The sequence below is a fragment of the Salmo trutta genome, chromosome 38 (assembly GCF_901001165.1).
Source record: "Salmo trutta chromosome 38, fSalTru1.1, whole genome shotgun sequence".
NCBI lineage: Eukaryota > Metazoa > Chordata > Actinopteri > Salmoniformes > Salmonidae > Salmo > Salmo trutta.
Window position 1 is genome coordinate 9,668,259 of NC_042994.1, and position 22,118 is coordinate 9,690,376.

The 22,118-nt window shown below is 44.6% G+C and overlaps 1 pseudogene; it reads left to right on the forward strand.

Moving 5' to 3' along the window:
* LOC115177940 (VPS10 domain-containing receptor SorCS1-like) overlaps positions 1–22,118 on the forward strand; it is a 265,507-nt pseudogene that overhangs the window by 105,796 nt on the left and 137,593 nt on the right.

Sequence of the window (22,118 nt, forward strand, 5' to 3'; positions counted from 1 at the left end):
ACGAATGGTAAATAATTTAAGTTTTAGACGAGTCATTCTTTTCCATTTTTGCATTTAACAAATTCCAGCGTCAACCTCGGAATTAATGACGCAACCCAGAGGTGGTAATGTCAATCGTTAATGGCGCTGTGACCATCTGGCTGTTGTGACATTTATATAAAGACACTGTTGTCTTCCCAGTATTACTCTTTGTTGGTCTACTCCACAGATGCCATATGTGACCTGGTTGCATCAGTAGCCTACCACTCAGAGGAGCATACACTGAATCCCTATATCAATCCCTTGGCCATTTCTACCCACTAGCTTCTCCTGTAGATCTAAGATAACTCAATAGGTTTAAGCAAAATTGTAAAGACGTTTTAACAACTTGCCTTCTAATAGGCTGGGTGGAATTTTTGCGTTACTGCTTTGTAGGATCTTGATTTGAGGCAGTTTGCTATAGCAGGCAAATAATCCTGCAGAAAGAGGAAATGTGAATTATTTTGTGGATCCTAAATAGATTTTTTTTAGGGGTGATGTTACATCAACTGTGAAATTTCAAAGTGGAAATTAGAAACTTCGTAAGTATTTGTATACATCAAATACTCTACAAGTTTAAAATGTCCTCCAGGAGGAGTTATAGGGGTTGACTTGGGATTCAGGTACAGTATATCAGTTATATGTCACTTCAGGCTTCACAGAGTAAAAAAACACAGATCTTTGGACCTCTATTTTGATATCAAAGCTGACCACTGGGTCTGTAGAACAGGGTCGGCCATCTTGGTCTGTGATTCACCCTTCAACCTGTTCAGTGGGTTATCATAGACCCCCTTCCCTCCTCCCTCGCTTTGCAGCTCTACAAACCGCTCAGACCAAAGCTATGGGAACAGAGGGACTGACTGCAGGATCATGCTTGATCATGCTTGATCAAGAGAGAGAGGGTTAAAGGAAAAAGGAAACCGCACACTGCTCTTGATAGTATCACTGATATTTAATAAGCTTACGTATCGGCTTAACGGCCTTCATCACAGCTTTTGTGAATTTTCTGAAAACAGCAGCTCTATGTAGACCTAGTCCCACCCACATCCGTTCCACGCATGGAAAGGGGTTGGAGGCAAAGGAAAAATAAATAAGTGCTACCAAACATAACAATATGCATTTCACAAACACTACAAATGTGTATAAATAAGACACATTGAACACGTCCATAAAACCACAATGAGGACATAGCAAGTTTTCATTAATCATTGCGTACATCATACGAAAAACATTGAGTAATCTTAAATAGGCACATGTTCAAATTCACAACATAACATACATAGGCATTTCATCATTAAGTCCTTTGGGAAATAATGTCTGGAGGGTGAAAATCCCAAAACATTCTCTTTTACTCAGAGTATTAATGTCATCTCCCCTGTCTGATATCTTGACTTTCTCTATGCCACAAAATCTAAAGGTAGAAATGTCATGTTTTAGGTCATTAAAATGTACTGCGACTGGATAATCCCTGTCGTTTCGCCTAATTCTCTGTTTAAGAGAGTGGGAGGTCTTACCGACATAGCAGAGCCCACATGGACCTTTAATAATGTAAATAACATGGGTGGTGGTACACGTAATGATATCATTTATTTGAAACCGTTTTCCTGTGTGGGGGTGGCAGAAATATTCACACCTTATCATATTGTTGCACTGTGCGCATCCTCTGCATTTACAGCTACCATTTGGTAGAGGGCGTAAAAGAGCCTGGCTGATTTTCTTTCGTGGCTGGCAGTTGGCATGAACCAATTTATTGCGTAAATTGCGACCTCTCCTATACACAATAAGTGGTGGATTTTTTTATTTAGCCAGCAAAGCTGGGTCCGATGATAAAATATGCCAGTGTTTCTTGACCACACCTCCCACTTTTTGCGTATTCAAAGTATATGTGGTTGTGAACATTACGGAGTGTTCTTTTGCTTTAGCGGGTCTTTTATGTAACAATTCATCTCGTGTCTTTCCCAATGCCAAATTAAGAGCTTCATCCACACATTGTGGCAAATTGTAATGCTTGGACGTCGTGGGTGTGGAGACAGGCGCAGGAGGCAGAAAAATGTTTGGTACAATATATACATTTAATAAGTACCCCGAAAGAGGAAAAATGCCCAAACACAACAGGGCGTAACAAACCCAAAGTCCAACAACACGATAGGAGCAGGGCGATCCGGATGGAGGCGATGGAAATCCTCTAACAGTGATGGATCCAGTATGTCCCCCACCGGCACCCAGCACACCTCGTTTATTCTCCTCAGGACTTTGAAGGGCCCTACACGCTGCGGACCCAGCTTCTGGCAGGGCAAGCGGAAGGGCAGGTTTCGGGTCGAGAGCCAGACCCTGTCTCCTGGTACGAATATGGGGGTCTCACTGCGGTGGCGGTCAGCGCTCTTCTTCTGTCGTCCTCCTGCTTGTTTCAGGGATTCCTCGACAGCCCTCCAGGTCTCCTTGGAGCGCTGCACCCAATCCTCCATCGCAGGAGCCTCGGTCTGACTCTGATGCCATATTGCCAGGACCAGCTGGTAGCCTAACACACACTGGAAAGACGACATGTTAGTGGATGAGTGGCGGAGTGAGTTTTGCGCCAACTCAGCCCATGGTAAGTACCTCGACCTCATCTCCTGTCTGAGGTAGAACAGTCGTTCACCCGCCGCTCGTCCTTCTGGCGGGTGATTGAATACGGCCCTGAAACGGCGGGTGAAGTCAGGGTAGTTATTCCTTAATGGGTCTGGTCCATTCCAAACAGCGTTGGCCAACTCCAATGCTCGACCCATCAGGCAGGAGATGAGGAGGCTCACACTCTCCTCCCCCGAGGGAGTCGGCTTCACTGTCGCCAGGTATAACTCTAGTTGTAATAGAAATCCCTGGTACCCTGCTGCTGCTCCATCGTACTCCCTCAGAGGCGTAAGACGCAGTGCCCCAGATCCAGACGGGGAAAGGAGTGGAGTAGGTGGACTCGTCGGGTGAGCCGGAGGTGAAGGGAGGAGACCACTCCTCTCCCATCGATCCATCCTCTCCATCATCTGGTCCATGGCTGACCTAATCCGATGGAGGACGGTGGTGTGATGGAGGACCCGTTCTTCCATCGATGGTAGAGGAGTGGTGGCTGCTTCTGCTGACTCCATGTTGCTGGTGCGGGCTTCTGTAACACTTGGACGTCGTGGGTGTGGAGTCAGGAGCAGGAGGCAGAAAAACCTTTAGTCCAAATATAAATTTAATAAGTACCCCAAAAGAGGAAAAATGCCCAAACACAACAGGGCGTAACAAACCCAAAGTCCAACAACACAATACACAACACGAACACAGTGAAAACACGTAACAAGCCCGCACACAGAACAGGTGGAGAGGCAGGCTTAAATAACACTACTAATTACATAAAAGAACACAGGTGCAACTAATAAAGACATGACTAACAGAAAAATGAAAAAGGGGATTGATGGCAGCTAGTAAGCCGGTGACGACGACCGCCGAGCGCCACCCGAACAGGGAGAGGAACTACCCTCTGCAGTAGTCGTGACACGAATAGCCTCTTCTTAGAAACCTAATGCGCATCTCCGCTGCTTTTTCTAGATAATCATCAAAGGAGTGGCATATACGGCGCAGTCTGAAAAATTGGCTTCTTGGAAGTCCTCTTTTTAATGGATCAGGATGGAAGCTGTCCCCCTGAGTATTTCTGTCCGTTTCTTTTCTATACAGAGTTGTAAACAGGGTTCCATTTGATTTCTCAATCCACATATCGAGGTAATGAACGCGTTGAGTGTCACTTTCAATAGTGAATTTGAGATTGGGATCAATGTCATTCAGTAGTGCCATAAACTCTGACAGCTCTTGTTCAGTTGCTTCCCATATGCAAAAAATGTCGTCAATATATTGATACCACTTCAGGATTTTATTCAAAAATTGGTTTTTGTTTTCATTATTGACAAAACCTTCTTCAAATAGACCCACATAAAGGTTAGCATAGCTCGGAGCAAATGTGGAGCCCATCGATGTTCCATTCGTTTGGAGGTAGTATTTATCATCAAATCTAAAATAGTTATACTTCAAAACATATTCTGCCAGTGTCACACCCTGACCTGAGAGAGTCGTTTTTCTCTGTTTGGTTAGGTCAGGGTGTGACATGGAGTGGGCATTCTATGTGTTGTATGTCTATGTTGTTTTTTCTTTTTTGGCCGAGTATGGTTTCCAATCAGAGGCAGCTGTCATTCGTTGTCTCTGATTGGGAATCATACTTAGGCAGCCCTTTTTCCCACAGTCAGTTGTGGGATCTTGTCTTTATGTTGCATGTGTTTGCACGCATAGCTTTTCATTCGTTGTATTGTTTATTGTTTTTTTGCTGGTTCACATTTAAAATAAAGTATGATGAACCCAACTGACACTGCGCCTTGGTCTACCTTTAACGACGGACGTTACAGCCAGCTCTAGAATAAAATATGTTGGTGGATATTCATTAGTATCTCTGTCTCCCAAATAGTGTGCTAGTGCTGCCAGCCCCCCCACATGGGCAATGCTGGTATATAGACTCTCGACATCTACTGTGACCAGAATACAGTCTTCTTTTAAACCCGTTATTGGTGATATCTTGTTTATGAAGTCCATTGAGTCTTTTACATATGATGGCAATGCTTGCACAGGAGTTTTAATAAAAGCGTCTACAAAGTTAGACAATGGCTCTAGCAATGAGCCTATTCCTGCAACCACTGGTCTACCTGGATAATTGCCTTGTTGTGTTTTAGGTTTGTGTAATTTCGGTAAAATGTACTGGCATGGATGTATGGCACATTTACAGCAAAGAGAGAGAGGGTTCAAAGTGGGCATACAGGCTAGCAAAGTGCGACCTTGACAAGTGTTGTGTTGGGGACGGAGCCGAAGGGACATTCATAACATGCCAATGTATCGACGAACACCTGTTGTTGTTGTTGTTTTGCTGCTTTTGATAGTTTTTTTTATGGAATACGTAGGTTGGTGTTCTAAGAGAATATAACATACGTTTGCTCAGTCTCTCTTATTTTAAAATGTTTATCTGTTTATTATCTAATTGGTTTGCGTTATTTCATGGCTTATTACATACTTATAACGCATGATATGTCTTTTGTTTCCAGGTGATCCTGATTCTGACCAAACTCTACGACTTTCACCTGGGGAGTGTTACAGAGTGCACCTTGTGGAGGTAAAACAGTAGCCTTTCTTCATATCTCCTTCTCTGTCTCTCTCACTTCCTCTCTCCCTCTTTCTTTCCCTCCCTCCCCTGACACGTATTCAGATTCATCATAGGAACAATAGTGCAGTCTCTCTCCACCTTCTTTCTCCTTTCTACTCTTTCTCCCCCTCCATCTTTCTCTTTCCCTACCCCTTTTCTCTTTCTCTCTCGCTCACTGCTTTGTACAAGACTGCTGCATGCAAAGCAGCATTGCACTACTGAGCACTGGGCAGGGTGCCCCAGGTGAACGATGACAAGTCTCTTGTGTAAACGGAGTGCATGTTTAACGTGATGCACCACGGATGTACCGCTGTCCCACTTACACCTTCCCAGGACACTAACAGAAACACAACACAGAGTAACAACACGAAGTGCATAAAAAATACACTGACAAAAGGAAAAGTCCCCTTTGAGTCAATGGGAAGCTATAAGCCATAACCACAATCAAGATATTTTATTACCGAACAGGTTGTCTTCATTCACTACTTTCGTTGATGTTTTTTTGTCGTTTTGATGTAGTGGCTGTAGTGGTGACACAGCAAGAGCTTGCGGTCTTTTCAGGCAATTTGTTGTGTCAACAATATTGTGAGATTATAGTGATGCGGCTCTTGCGTGTGTTTGTGGGGTGACGTATGTAGATCACTCTCCTGTTGAGTGAGTCAAGCGGTCGACAAGGAAGAGAGAAGGGGAAGGAAGAGAGAGGGGGAAGGAGAGAGACAGAGTTAACTTCTTGGGGCTATGTGGGACGCAAGCGTGCCACCCGTGGTGCACCCTATCAACAGCAGGTGCATTTCAAGAGCGGCAAATTTGAAACCAAATAAATGTCAAAATTCAAATTTTTCAAACATACAACTATCTTACACCCTTTGAAAGATAAACATCTCCTTAATCTAACCACGTCCGATTTCAAAAAGGCTTTACGGCGAAAGCATAAAGTTAGATTATGTTAGGAGAGTACATTGACAATAGCTGTGTGTAATGTTTTGTCAATTCAAAGACAGGTGTCACCAAAACCAGAAAATCAGCTAAAATTATGCACTAACCTTTGACAATCTCCATCAGATGACACTCCTAGGACATTATGTTGGACAATACATGCATTTTTAGTTCTATCAAGTTCATATTTATATCCAAAAACAACGTTTTACTATGGCGTTGATGTTCAGGAAATCGTTTCCCTCCAATAACCGGCAGTCAAGTCAGCACAACAAATTAAATAATTAATATTCGAAAACATTGGTAAAATATTATATTGTCATTCAAAGAATTATAGATTTACATCTCTTGAACGCAACCGGCTTGCCAGATTTAAAAATAACCTTACTGGGAAATCACACTTTGCAATAATCTGAGCACTGCGCCCAGAAAAATACGCTTAGCGATACAGACTAACCGCCATGTTGGAGAGATCTAAAATCGAAAATACTATGTAAATAATCCATTACCTTTGATTCTCTTCATCAGATGTCACTTCCAGGAATCCCAGGTCCATAACGAATGTAGTTTCGTTCAAAAAAGCTCATCATTTATGTCCAAAAAGCTCCGTGTTGTTAGCACATGATCTAAGCCCGCCGGACTTCACTTCATGAACGAGGGGGAAAAAAATATTTACGTTCGTTCAAACATGTCAAACGTTGTATAGCATAAATCATTAGTGCCTTTTTTAACCAGAACATGAATAAAATTCAAGGCGGACGATTGCGTTCTCTTTTAAAACGTATTGGAACGAGAGTACCCAACATGAACTCGCGCGCCAGAGTCTAATCGGCCATCACCGTTCCATGGCTCTTGTTCGGTCAGATCTCACAGTAGAAGACTCAAAACACTTTGTAAAGGCTGGTGACATCTAGTGGAAGCAATAGGAAGCCCATTAATAAGCCCCTGTGTGTTTCAATGGCATAGGCTTAAAGGTAATTCAACACATCGGGTACATTCAAACAGTTTTAGAAAATTCAGAGTGTTTTCTATCCAAACCTGAACAATAATATGCATATTCTAGCTTCTGAGTTGGTGTAGGAGGCAGTTAAAAATGGGCAAATTTTTTTCAAAATTCTCAATACTGCCCCCTAGCCCTAAGAAGTTAAGGACATTGTGGTGATATTTAATTTTACATTTACATTTACGTCATTTAGCAGACGCTCTTATCCAGAGCGACTTGCAAATTGGTGCATTCACCTTATGATTTCCAGTGGAACAACCACTTTACAATAGTACATAGTACAATAGTACATCTAAAGTACATCCTATCCCAGGTATTCCTTAAAGAGGTGGGGTTTCAGGTGTCTCCAGAAGGTGGTGATTGACTCCGCTGTCCTGGCGTCATGAGGGAGCTTGTTCCACCATTCGGGTGCCAGAGCAGCGGACAGTTTTGACTGGGCTGAGCGGGAACTGTGCTTCCGCAGAGGTAGGGACGCGAGCAGGCCAGAGGTGGATGAACGCAGTGCCCTTCTTTGGGTGTAGGGACAGTTCAGAGCCTGAAGGTACGGAGGTGCCGTTCCCCTCACAGCTCCATAGGCAAGCACCATGGTCTTGTAGCAGATGCGAGCTTCAACTGGAAGCCAGTGGAGTGTGCGGAGGAGCGGGGTGATGTGAGAGAACTTGGGAAGGTTGAACACCAGACGGGCTGCGACGTTCTGGATGAGTTGTAGGGGTTTAATGGCACAGGCAGGGAGCCCCGCAAACAGCGAGTTGCAGTAATCCAGACGGGGGATGACAAGTGCCTGGATTAGGACCTGCGTCGCTTCCTGTGTGAGGCAGCGTCGTACTCTGCGAATGTTGTAGAGCATGAACCTACAGGATCGGGTCACCGCCTTGATGTTAGCGGAGAACGACAGGGTATTGTCCAGGGTCACGCCAAGGCTCTTAGCACTCTGGGAGGAGGACACAATGGAGTTGTCAACCGTGATGGCGAGATCTTGGAACGGGCAGTCCTTCCCTGGGAGGAAGAGCAGCTCCGTCTTGCCGAGGTTCAGCTTGAGGTGGTGATCCATCATCCACACTGATATGTCTGCCAGACATGCAGAGATGTGATTCGCCACCTAGTTATCAGAAGGGGGAAAGGAGAAGATTAATTGTGTGTCGTCTGCGTAGCAATGATAGGAGAGACCATGTGAGGATATGACAGAGCCAAGTGACTTGTTGTATAGCGAGAATAGGAGAGGGCCTAGAACTGAGCCCTGGGGGACACCAGTGGTGAGAGCACGTGGTGCGGAGACGGATTCTCGCCACGCCACCTGGTAGGAGCGACCTGTCAGGTAGGACGCAATCCAAGAGTGAGCCGCGCCGGAGATGCCCAACTTGGAGAGGAGGATCTGATGGTTCACAGTATCAAAGGCAGCAGATAGGTCTAGAAGGATGAGAGCAGAGGAGAGAGAGTTAGCTTTAGCAGTGCGGAGAACCTCCGTGACACAGAGAAGAGCAGTCTCAGTTGAATGACCAGCCTTGAAACCTGACTGATTTGGATCAAGAAGGTCATTCTGAGAGAGATAGCAAGAGAGCTGGCCAAGGATGGCACGCTCAAGAGTTTTGGAGAGAAAAGAAAGAAGGGATACTGGTCTGTAGTTGTTGACATCGGAGGGATCGAGTGTTGGTTTTTTGAGAAGGGGTGCAACTCTCGCTCTCTTGAAGACGGAAGGGACATAGCCAGCGGTCAAGGATGAGTTGATGAGCGAGGTGAGGTAAGGGAGAAGGTCTCCGGAAATGGTCTGGAGAAGAGATGAAGGGATAGGGTCAAGCGGGCAGATTGTTGGGCAGCCGGCCGTCACAAGTCGCAAGATTTCATCTGGAGAGAGAGGGGAGAAAGAGGTCAAAGCATAGGGTAGGGCAATGTGAGCAGGACCAGCGGTGTCGTTTGACTTAACAAATGAGGATCGGATGTCGTCAACCTTCTTTTCAAAATGGTTAACAAAGTAATCCGCAGAGAGGGAGGGGGGGAGGGGGAGGGGGAGGAGGATTCAGGAGGGAGGAGAAGGTGGCAAAGAGCTTCCTAGGGTTAGAGACAGATGCTTGGAATTTAGAGTGGTAGAAAGTGGCTTTAGCAGCAGAAACAGAGGAAGAAAATGTGGAGAGGAGGGAGTGAAAAGATGCCAGGTCCGCAGGGAGGCTAGTTTTCCTCCATTTCCGCTCGGCTGCCCAGAGCCATGTTCTGTGAGCTCGCAATGAGTCGTCAAGCCACGGAGCAGGAGGGGAGGACCGGGCCGGCCGGGAGGATAGGGGACATAGAGAGTCAAAGGATGCAGAAAGAGAGGAGAGGAGGGTTGAGGAGGCAGAATCAGGAGATTGGTTGGAGAAGGATTGAGCAGAGGGAAGAGATGATAGGATGGAAGAGGAGAGAGTAGCTGGAGAGAGAGAGCGAAGGTTGCGACGGCGCAATACCATCTGATTAGGGGCAGAGTGAGTAGTGTTGGAGGAGAGCGAGAGGGAAAAGGATACAAGGTAGTGGTCGGAGACTTGGGAGGGGAGTTGCAGTGAGATTAGTAGAAGAACAGCATCTAGTAAAGTTGAGTTCAAGTGTATTGCCTGCCTTGTGAGTAGGGGGGGACGGTGAGAGGGTGAGGTCAAAAGAGGAGAGGAGTGGAAAGAAGGAAGCAGAGAGAAATGAGTCAAAGGTAGACGTAGGGAGGTTAAAGTCACCCAGAATTGTGAGGGGTGAGCAATCCTCAGGAAAGGAACTTATCAAGGCGTCAAGCTCATTGATGAACTCTCCAAGGGAACCTGGAGGTCGATAAATGATAAGGATGTTAAGCTTGAATGGGCTAGTGACTGTGACAGCATGGAATTCAAAGGAGGAGATAGACAGATGGGTCAGGGGAGAAAGAGAGAATGTCCACTTGGGAGAGATGAGGATTCCAGTGCCACCACCCCGCTGACCAGATGCTCTCGGGGTATGCGAGAACACGTGGTCAGACGAGGAGAGAGCAGTAGGAGTAGCAGTGTTTTCTGTGGTAATCCATGTTTCCGTCAGTGCCAAGAAGTTGAGGGACTGGAGGGTAGCATAGGCTGAGATGAACTCTGCTTTGTTGGCCGCAGACCGGCAGTTCCAGAGGCTGCCGGAGACCTGGAATTCCACGTGGGTCGTGCGCGCTGGGACCACCAGGTTAGAGTGGCAGCGGCCATGCGGTGTGAAGCGTTTGTATGGCCTCTGCAGAGAGGAGAGAACAGGGATAGACAGACACATAGTTGACAGGCTACAGGAGAGGCTCCGCTAATGCAAAGGAGATTGGAATGAAAATTAACTAAACAACTGGGGAAGCGAGAGAGCAGGGCCTCCCTCACTAACCATTCACTGAATCACTCAAATATAACTTTTCCAACTTCCACTTTAGAAATTATAATTGATGTAAACTATAGTGGTTCAATGTTTCCAGGAATAGGCTCAAACATAGTTTATTCAGCTAGATAACTTGGTACAGTATTCTTCCGTGAAACCCACCCAGGTCCTATGACGCCGTAGCTAACTAGCATGCTAGCATCCAATAACACACGGTTAGCACCAATACTTGGTTACAACAAACTACCAATGGATCATTCGTGTCCGTGTCTAGTTCCTTTCATAACGCAGAAGTAATTAAACGTTGGCTAGCTAACACAAAGTCAGTCCTGCTAGCTACACAAGTGGACTACACATCTCGAAAGTTCAGAAAATTAAGCTTACATTGCAAAAATCTTATTGACTAAAAATGATACAGTACTGCTAGCTGCTAGAGTTGGCTAGCTAGCAGTGGCCAAAATAGTATACATATTGTAAAACCAATCAGTGGCTAATGTTCTGTGTTTTGTTATTCCAAGACTTACATTTAATGAAAACTATAAAATCCTTGTTTCTTTTCCATGTGTTTCAGTACAGCATTTGTTTTCCATTGGAGAGCAAGGGAGGATTCAATCTTCATCTTTTTTTTTGTGCAGTTCAATTCACATTTGGATTATTGTTTGTTACACATAATACTGCACCGTGTTTGACTCCAGTACAGACTCCAGTATTTGGACTTGTTTGGATTGAGGCTATGGGATTTCAATGTTAATATCACTCACAAAACAAATCCACCCTTCATGTTTGAGTAGGTTTTCAGACAGACATTCAGACTAAAGACTAAAATAAATCTGACAATGACAACTGGTATGTAGGGTTTTTCTTTGAGGCTAGAGAAAGCGAGCTGGGTTTCTCTTTGAATATCTGCAAAGATTAGCAATGTCCTTTAACCTCTCTAGGGCCGGCGGGACGAAATCGTCCCACCTACTCAACAGCCAGTTGAATCCTGTGGCGCGTTTTTCAAATACCTTAGAAATGCTATTACTTCAATTTCTCAAACATATGACTATTTTACAGCATTTTAAAGACAAGACTCTCGTTAATCTAACCACACTGTCAGATTTCAAAAAGGCTTTACAACGAAAGCAAAACATTAGATTATGTCAGCAGAGTACCCAGCCAGAAATAATCAGACACCCATTTTTCAAGCTAGCATATAATGTCACATAAACCCAGAAGACAGCTAAATGCAGCACTAACCTTTGCTAATCTTCATCAGATGACAACCCTAGGACATTATGTTATACAATACATGCATGTTTAGTTCAATCAAGTTCATATTTATATCAAAAAACAGCTTTTTACATTAGCATGTGACGTTCAGAACTAGCATACCCCCCGCAAACTTCCGGCGAATTTACTAACAATTTACTAAATTACTCACGATAAACGTTCACAAAAAGCATAACAATTATTTTAAGAATTATAGATACAGAACTCCTCTATGCACTCGATATGTCCGATTTTAAAATAGCTTTTCGGTGAAAGCACATTTTGCAATATTCTAAGTAGATAGCCCGGCATCACAGGGCTAGCTATTTAGACACCCAGCAAGTTTAGCCTTCACCAAACTCCGATTTACTATTAGAAAAGTTTGATTACCTTTGATGTTCTTCGTCAGAATGCACTCCCAGGACTTCTACTTCAATAACAAATGTTGGTTTGGTCCCAAATAATCCATAATTATGTTCCAACAGCGGCGTTTTGTGCGTGCGTTCAAGACACTATCCGAATGGTAAATAAGGGTCAAGCGCATGGCGCATTTCGTGACAAAAGATTCCTAAATATTTCATTACCGTACTTCGACGCATGTTAACCGCTGTTTAAAATCAATTTTTATGCCATTTTTCTCGTAAAAAAGCGATAATATTCCGACCGGGAATCTGCAATTAGGTTAACAGATAAAAGAAAATAAAGCATGGTGTCGACTCGGGCACGCGCCTAAGCCCTTTGTCCTCTGATCGGCCACTTGTCAAAGGCGATAATGTGTTTCAGCCAGAGGCTGCCTCGATATCGTTCAGCTTTTTCCCGGGCTCTGAGAGCCTATGGGAGCCGTAGGAAGTGTCACGTTACAGCTAAGATCCTGAGTCTTCAATAAACAGAGGCAAGAACAACAACACCTTGTCAGACAGGCCACTTCCTGCATGAAATCTTCTCAGGTTTTTGCCTGCCATATGAGTTCTGTTATACTCACAGACACCATTCAAACAGTTTTAGAAACTTTAGGGTGTTTTCTATCCAAAGCCAATAATTATATGCATATTCTAGTTACTGGGCAGGAGTAGTAACCAGATTAAATCGGGTACGTTTTTTATCCGCCGTGTAAATACTGCCCCGTAGCCCTAACAAGTTAAATAAAACCTTCAATTAGAAGCAACGAGGAGCAGCTGCTTCCAACTGAAGGTCAACCCCATTAACTAAACATAGAAATAGAAAGACTAGAACTAACAGAAATAAACTAACAAGAACATAGCCCAACAAACTCCGAAACACTCTAAACAAACACCCCTCTTACATAGGAACATAGCCCAACAAACCCAGAACCACATAAAACAAACACCCCCTGCACCCCTGACCAAACTGCAATAACCCCTTATACTGGTCAGGATGTGACAGTACCCCCCCCCAAAGGTGCAGACCCCGGATGCACCTTAAACCAAAACACAACAATAAACCCAAAACAAAAAATAATCCCAAACTAAAGGGAGGGAAGGGAGGGTGGCCACCGTCACCGACGGTTCTTGTGCTACACCCCCCCCCCTCCCCAACCCCTACTACGGAGATGGCTCAGGCTCCGGTCTTACTCCCCAACCTAACCTGTCCACCCCCGCTAAGTACTTATTACATTTTACCCCTCCCGAAGTCTCTGGGCTATGGCGCATCGTTGAAGACCTCGGGATGATGCGCGTCGCTGGAGACCTTGGGCTGAAGGGCAACTCTGGCTGCGCCGATTCCGGACTGTAGGGCGACTCTGGCTGCGCCGATTCCGGACTGTAGGGCGTCTCTCTCGGTTCCGGACTGTAGGGCGTCTCTCTCGGTTCCGGACTGTGGGCCGTCTCTCTCGGTTCCGGACTGTGGGCCGTCTCTCTCGGTTCCGGACTGTGGGCCGTCTCTCTCGGTTCCGGACTGTGGGCCGTCTCTCTCGGTTCCGGACTGTGGGCCGTCTCTCTACTGGGCACTGTCGCCGGAAGCTCTGGACAAGGCACTGTCGCCGGACACTCTGGACGAGGCACTGTCGCCGGACACTCTGGACGAGGCACCGTCGCCGGACACTCTGGACGAGGCACCGTCGCCGGACACTCTGGACGAGGCACTGTCGCCGGACACTCTGGACGAGGCACTGTCGCCGGACACTCTGGACGAGGCACTGTCGCGGACACTCTGGACGAGGCACTGTTGCCGGAAGCTCTGGACGAGGCACTGTTGCCGGAAGCTCTGGACGGGGACTGCGCACTGAAGGCCTGATGTGTGGGGCTGGCTTAGGAAGCGCCAGCTTAGGGACACGCACCACAGGGCTAGTGCGAGGAGCAGGAGCAGGACGAGCTGGACTGGGCTGATGCACTGGAGGCCTGGTGCGTGGGGCTGGTAGTGGAGGTACCAGACTGGAGACACGCACCCCAAGGCTAGTGCGAGGAGCGGGAACAGGACGTACTAGACTGGGCTGACGCACTGGAGGCCTGGTGCGTGGTGCTGGCTTTAGAGGCGCCAGCCTAGAGACACGCACCTCAGGGCTAGTATGAGGAGCAGGAACTGGAAACACTGGGCCATGGGTAAGCACTGGAGGTCTGGAGCGCACCTCCTACACAACCCGTCCTGGCTGGATGGTAATAGCAGCCCTGCACGAGCGGAGTGCTGGCACAGGGCGAACTGGGCTGTGAAGAGGCCTGATGGTTGCCGTGCGTAGAGCAGGCGTAGGGTAGCCTGGGCCTAGGAGGCGCACTGGTGGCCAGATGCGCTGTGCAGACATCCTCCTTCCAGGCTGGATGCCCACTCTAGCACGGCACTTGCGAGGGGCCGGGATCACTCGCACCGGACTGTGCGTGCGCATGGGCGAGATCATGCGCAATTCTGCATACACCGGCGCTCTCGTCTCCACACGCTCCCCATAATAAGCATGGGGAGTTGGCTCAGGTCTACTGCCTGCCCTAGCCAATCTCCCCATGTGCCCCCCCCCAAATATTTCTTGGGGGTGCCTCTCGTACTTGCCCATCGGCGCGTATAATGCCTCATAATGACGCCGCTCTGCCTTGGCTGCCTCCAGCTCCTCCTTAGGGCATTTGTACTCCCCAGCCAGCCATGGTCCTGCCCCGTCCAGGATCTCCTCCCATGTCCATGATTCCACATAGTTCCTCTGCTGCTCCTTCCTCCGCTGCTTGGTCCGTTTGTGGTGGGTAGTTCTGTCACAGGCGTCGTAAGGATTGGACCAAGGTGCAGCGGGAACGTGTATACTTATCTTCTTTATTTATTGAAAAGAAGGAAAAAACAAAAGAAACACCTATACAAAACAACGAACGACACTAAACAGTCCTGTCAGGTGCACAGACACAAAACAAGGAACAACTACCCACAAATCCCATAGAAAAAACACCCCTCTTAAATAAGACCTTCAATTAGAAGCAACGAGGAGCAGCTGCTTCCAATTGAAGGTCAACCCCATTAACTAAACATAGAAATAGAAAGAATAGAACAAGGACATAGAAATAAACTAACAAGAACATAGCCCAACAAACCCCAAAACACTCTAAACAAACACCCCTCTTACATAGGAACACAGCCCAACAAACCCCGAACCACATAAAACAAACACCCCCTGCCACGTCCTGACCAAACTGCAATAACAAATAACCCCTTATACTGGTCAGGAAGTGACATGTGGCTACACAGGAAACCCTGAAAGGCATGTCAAGAGACTTTGACACCATTATGGCAGCTAGAGACACATTTGTTCAGTTTGCAAATAAGAAGATCAAAAAACAGGATGAGGACACAGAGCTGGAGGAGGTGGAAGCCACTGTCTCATGGCACTCTATATGCTGACTTAGCCCTTCTGGACCCAAGAAACTTCTACCAAATAGCATCTAATGGTCTTCCAGAGACAGCCCTTCAAGAGCTCAGCAAATGTTTGCTTCGATTTGAAGGCTTCAGGTGATGTAGATTAATCATGACTTGTGATGGCTTGTGCTGCTCTCTTACAGGTTACGTTCTATTTTTGGAGAGGTGTTCAACCATTGTTTTTTAGAAGGTGTACTTCCATGACTTAAAGCCAGCCAGCTGACCCTGAGCAGCAGTTAGACAGTTCTATGTCTCAGTGAGTATAGTGAATATTTTAGAATCTCTTTTTTATCCCAGGCTTCATGTGATGTGAGGTAGTTCAATCATGACAAATTCAGTGTGTGTTCTATAGAAGTTTTATACTAATGTGCAGTGTTTGTGTGTATTCTGCAGCCTTTTTAAAGTAGTACTGCAATAGTATTAGGGGCTGGTTGTGTGTGTACATGCGTGCATTAGCAGGGCGGCCGTGGTGGAGTATTCGGGGGCCGGTTATGGTGGGCCGGTCAGGGCCGTTTTTTTTCTCCCAGTCCGTCCCTGGTTATTGGGCAGAGAAAAGTCCACTACTGCGAGTCATTCTTCCAAAATAATCCAAAATGATTTGTCTTAGATGTTGAAATATCTATTTTCTAACAAATTACTTCATCCAACAGTGAAGCTCTTCAAAATGAGCTACTCAGCAGGAACAAGGATAAATAAGCCAGGTGTTTTTGTCAGCATTTAAAGTAATTGAAGTCAGGTGTAGTCATTAAGAGGAGTAAATAGTCCTGGGTGTTAGGAGAACATTGACATCCCCAAGCCTCTGAGATGTGCCCTGGCATTCATTCAGCCTAGTCATATCCCTCCGCCGTGAGAAGGCAGTTAGAGCAGTAACCCACCCGTTGTATGGGACCTGCCCTGCTTGGCTGGTGTTCTGATACATCACTGTGACGGTTGCCACAGTGCTGGGATTCCGTAACAACAAAACCAGGGCACATATGATCATATTCGACTTTGTTCAAATGAGAACTGGTGGGACCCAGAGAATGAGGGATGTAGAGAGAGAACAAGTGGAAACAGAGAGTTAGAGGGAGATCAATCTAAATACTAGTTAGAAACGTCCAGAACATTATAGTTCATACCCATGAATCAACAAATGATCGCAGCCATGTCTCAGCATTTGATTTGCTCTGTTCCTCTCCGTCCATAATATTAATTGCTAATTGAGATCACAGCTCTGCTAAGAAGATTCCGGGTCCGGATAGAACGTTAGAGTCTGTTTATACCACGGCGTCCATGCAGTCACCCAAATGGCAGGACAGATGCTGACTTTTCAATAAAGGTCAAGCCAACGCCTTCAAGTATCTCAGTCAGCCTATCAATTTTAATGAACATCCTGACCTTAAACAATGCAAGCAGATCAGTAATTCCTATAAATAATATTCAAAGGAGCGGTCCCATATTTCAATTGGATGATTAGGGATATGAGCGAAGTGTAGGCAGACTTTTTACCGTGTACCCTAACCCTAACAATGAAAATTGATCTCTTGCAAAAATACTTTCTTCAAAGTTATTCAGATCTGTCTCCTCTCTTCATCTAAGTCTTCTGAGTATATTAACTTGGCGGTTGAGCAGTTTATTGCTCATTAATTATTCAGTCTTAGCAAATAGGTACACAGGTATAGAAACACAGAAGCGTTTGATATGCATTGTGTGATTATTTGGGGAATTTGTACCCTTTTCTACTTCTGTGTAGGTAGCCAAAAATGATCTCCCATACTGGAGATCCTAGTTCCAAAGGGCTTTTATAGTATGCTTACTGAAGAAACACTCACAGTATGTACCTTGCCACTCAGTAGGAAGTCTGGAGGGAATTCAGAAAGGTATTGTCTTCGGCAGTCTTACTGCAGCAGAGCAGATGCCTGGATGGCAGATGCTGAAACCTCTTCGAGATGAGCCTGTCTGCATGTATCCAACTTCAAACATCATATCCCTGACTCCAGTCCAACTCAACAGGACCAGCATATCGTACATACAGAGGCTGTGAAAACACAACACATTCAATATAACTAGACGGAAACGTAACTCTTAGCTTTTGACTTTTCAAACAAATATATCTTCCAGGAAACTTAATTGCTTCTCACATAACAGGACCAGTTTTTTGTACAGAGGTTGCAAAAACATGACAGTTAGCTAACATCACTATAATTATTTCATTTTTATGAGACGCGCGAAGTGGTGTTGTTAGGTTAGAAGGTTAGACTAATTGTTTAACTGTGAATTAAGTGTACTGTATAATACAACATACAGTAGTTTCTGGGCATTTGTATTAACTTCTTTGGGACAGGGGGCAGTATTTTCACGGCCGGATAAAAAATGTACCCAATTTAATCTGGTTACTACTCCTGCCCAGAAACTAGAATATGCATATAATTAGTAGATTTGGATAGACAACACTCTAACATTTCTAAAACTGTTTGAATGGTGTCTGTGAGTATAACAGAACTCATATGGCAGGCCAAAACCTGAGAAGATTCCATACAGGAAGCGCCCTGTCTTACAATTTGTTGTCCTTCTGTTGCATCGCTATCGATATTACTGCATCTGTGCTGTAACGTGACACTTTCCAAGGCTTCCATTGGCTCTCTAAAGCCGCCAGAAAGTGGAATGGGGTGTCTGCTGTCTCTGGGCAAAGTACAGCAGCTCTGTTTGTGAATCGTCAGCCTGGGGACAGTGAGACTGGAGATGCGCTGTCACGAGACTTCTCCAAAAAAATGTTCAGCCTTTGAATGAATACAATGCTGCCCGGTTGGAATATTATCGCTATTTTATGAGAAAAATAGCATAAAAATTGATTTTAAACAACGTTTGACATGCTTCTAAGTATGGTAATGGAATATTTTGAAATGTTTTGTCACGAAATGCGCTCGCGCGTCACCCTTCGGATAGTGACCTCAACGCACGAACAAAACTGAGGTATTTGGATATAACTATGGATTATTTGGAACCAAAACAACATTTGTTGTTGAAGTAGAAGTCCTGGGAGTGCATTCTGACGAAGAACAGCATAGGTAATCCAATTTTTCTAATAGTAATTCTGAGTTTAGGTTGTCCCAAACTTGGTGGGTGTCAAATTAGCTAGAAAGCACATTTTGCAATATTCTGAGTAGATAGCTCGCCATCACGGGCTAGCTATTTTGACACCCACCAAGTTTGGTACTCACCAAACTCAGATTTACTATAAGAAAAATTGGATTACCTTTGCTGTTCTTCATCAGAATGCACTCCCAGGACTTCTACTTCAACAACAAATGTTGGTTTGGTTCCAAATAATCCATAGTTATATCCAAATAGCGGCGTTTTGTTCGTGCGTTCAAGACACTATCCGAAGGGTAACGAAGGGTGACGCGCGGACGCGTATCGTGACAAAAAACTTCAAAATATACCGTACTTCGAAGCATGTCAAACGCTGTTTAAAATCATTTTTATGCGATTTTTTTCATAAAATAGCGATAATATTCCAACCGGGAGTCATTGTTTTCGTTCAAAGACTGATAATCTAAAATGGACTCTTCATGTGCATGCGCGCACCCGTCTCATTGTTCTCAGATCAACCACTATCCAAATGCGCTACTGTTTTTCAGCCATGGTCTGCAAAGTCATCATTCAACGTTCTGGTGCCTTCTGAGAGCCTATGGGAGCCTTAGAAAATGTCACGTTACAGCAGAGATCCTTTGTTTTGGATAGAGATGGCAAAGAAGGCCAAGAAATGGTCAGACAGGGTACTTCCTGTACAGAATCTTCTCAGGTTTTGGCCTGCCATTTGAGTTCTGTTATACTCACAGACACCATACAAACAGTTTTAGAAACTTTGGAGTGTTTTCTATCCAAGGCTACTAATTATATGCATATTCTCGTTTCTGGGCAGGAGTAATAACCAGATTAAATCGGGTACGTTTTTTATCCGGCGGTGAAAATACTGCCCCCTATCCATAACAAGTTAACCTTATAGAAAAATGCAGAGTTCTTATATAGTAGATCTAAAAATGCTTAGTCATGGCTGGTTCCACCCCTCCCATGCAGATCGGGGGGCATCATAAGCCACCTTAGGTTCATCTCGTGGTTATCTGCACTGGGTGTTGTTTTACCCTCAATCCGGCTTAGTTTCCCAAATGCAAGATTGATTAGAAACAATGAGGGATTGTTCTACTCCTCTAGGCTATCTCTATCTCGAGTCACAAACACAAGATCCTTTCTATGGAATGCAGTCTTTAGGTTTTATCACTTAAGGCATCGTCTCAAGGCCCAAGAGAGACAGATGAGATAGTACTCATCAAAGCATGAACATAATCTTGTAATTGTTCTCCTATAGACCAACCTGATGTCTCCGACCTTTTACAATTGGACTTGGACATTACCTCAAAGCCCCAGAGGTGCTATAGAACTTTTTTATTGGAATCCAATACTTCCTCAAGTAGGAAGTAAAAAAAAGGCTATGACTGAGATCTGATTTTGATAGTCAAATAAACGTCTGACGGTAGAGGTTTTCAGAATGATTCTCATATGTTGTAGAATATCTATGTTTATTATATTGTGTTATCGTCATGACAAGGCGCATACAGTATATTCCATATCAAAGCCGCTCAATCTAGATTATTCATAATCCAGGACTCGGCTCAAAACGAAGGATTTGCCAACATAGTCCTTTGCGTCAACAGATAGGCTTTAGTCCATGGCATTGTAACGATTTTAAAGGACCCATTGATTTACAATATCTACATCTTCCGTTTTACAGTGAAACTGCTATGAAAAATACTAATAGTTTTGCTCTCCATATAGGATTTCTAGTCATTTCAATGGGCACGTCCTTCTCCCCTCCCGTTTCCTGGGGTCTGATACATTAATCACTCATTCTATGATTATAGTGGTCATTTATTTAGTTCCTTTCTCACAATATTTAAATTCATACCTTTTTAATTACATTCTCTTGGGTTTTCCCCTCATATCCTGAAGCACACTCTAATTTGCTTTCTGTCATAACAGTAAATGGTTGGATTTTCATCACCAGCTTTAACCGCTCATAATACGGGTTTTCAACACAAATGCGACTCGAGCAGCTCCCTTTTGAATCTGCAGCTCTAGGTTTTGTTTGTGCTAATCAAGTTAAAATCTCATCAAGCTGCCACATGCGTCAGTGATAAAGGCACAATTATTTTCCTCTTGTGCGCGAATGCTTAATTGGTTGTTGTTTTTTTGTTGCGGCACAGAAGTTTTCATTCAATTTGTACGACCCTCTACTTCGTTGATTTCATACTAGGTTTGTTTTGGAGTTTTATAACTCACTGGACTGGTAATGAATCCAAATTGGAAATGTGGACTTAATCATTAATCCAAGGATGTACAGGCCAGTGTGTACTAGTACAAATTGTACACTGACCTGCATGCAGACTGTACAGTCCTTGTTGCCTCAGACATGATGATGCAATGTTTTGTAATCTATCTGGCCTACAAGTCATGCAGTGTGTGGCCTTAGAAGTCTTGAGTACACCACTGGAATTCTGACATAAATAACATAAATACTACAAGAAATGCTACTTTCTGACAACCGTTGTGAGGGGTCCTGAATGGTTGCCTGTGGTTGCTAGCTGGTGAGGTGGGCCTAGTTGCATGTTGTTTTTAATTTGCCTACCAATTGCCCCTACCACACGATAGTGAATCCACAGCCATGGACGCCAAGGACTTAAATCCATTGAGATTATGGATGGATTTTTGCCAACACTGTAACAGAGTTCTGGGAGCATTCTGGGGACTGAGAGAAGGTGACAGGGATGTGTCAAGAGAGAACAAGAAAACAGCCTCAATGCCAGCCAGACTTATCTGATTCCTGTGAACCTGGCCTGGAAAACAACATTATCCATTTCAATGAAAAAGATTAGTCATAATGTAACTTCTTCACACTTCTATTCCTGAAGTTTTGGGAAGTTTTCTCACCTTTTCCTTCTTTTTTTCTTTACTTCCTCCTTCAGATCAACTCAGCCCATCTCCTCATGCTTGAGTTATACATTTCTAAATGTTTGGCTCTGAAACTACTTATAGAGAGGGAGGAGGAAACAGATCAAGGATGGAAGAGGTGGAATATATGGCTTACTCTCACTTCCACTCTCTCTGAGAGTTATATTTTTTCTATATCTCTTTGGAGAGTTGCTGGAAACAACAAAACACATATCCTTTGAGGTGAACGCAGCAGGACGGAAGGCAGTGAATATGTTATTGATAGTACACTATCAAACACCTATTTTAGAAAGCAAGAGTATTGTCTTATTTAACCCCAGATCCCAGCCTGAAAAACAACCCTGGTTGAAGTTAAACAAATGCATTTGTGTGCCATTCATTCCACAATGTTATTTATACCCGACAGCAAGGGTGATTATGAGTATGATGCCCATCAGTCAACCATAGTTATGGCTAGGTATAAATCAAATGTTTGTTTGGGGCCACTCATTCATTATGACATGGCTTTGAAAAGCCTGGGAAGATTCCATACAATTATTGTAAATGCTAAAGTTCCCTCAC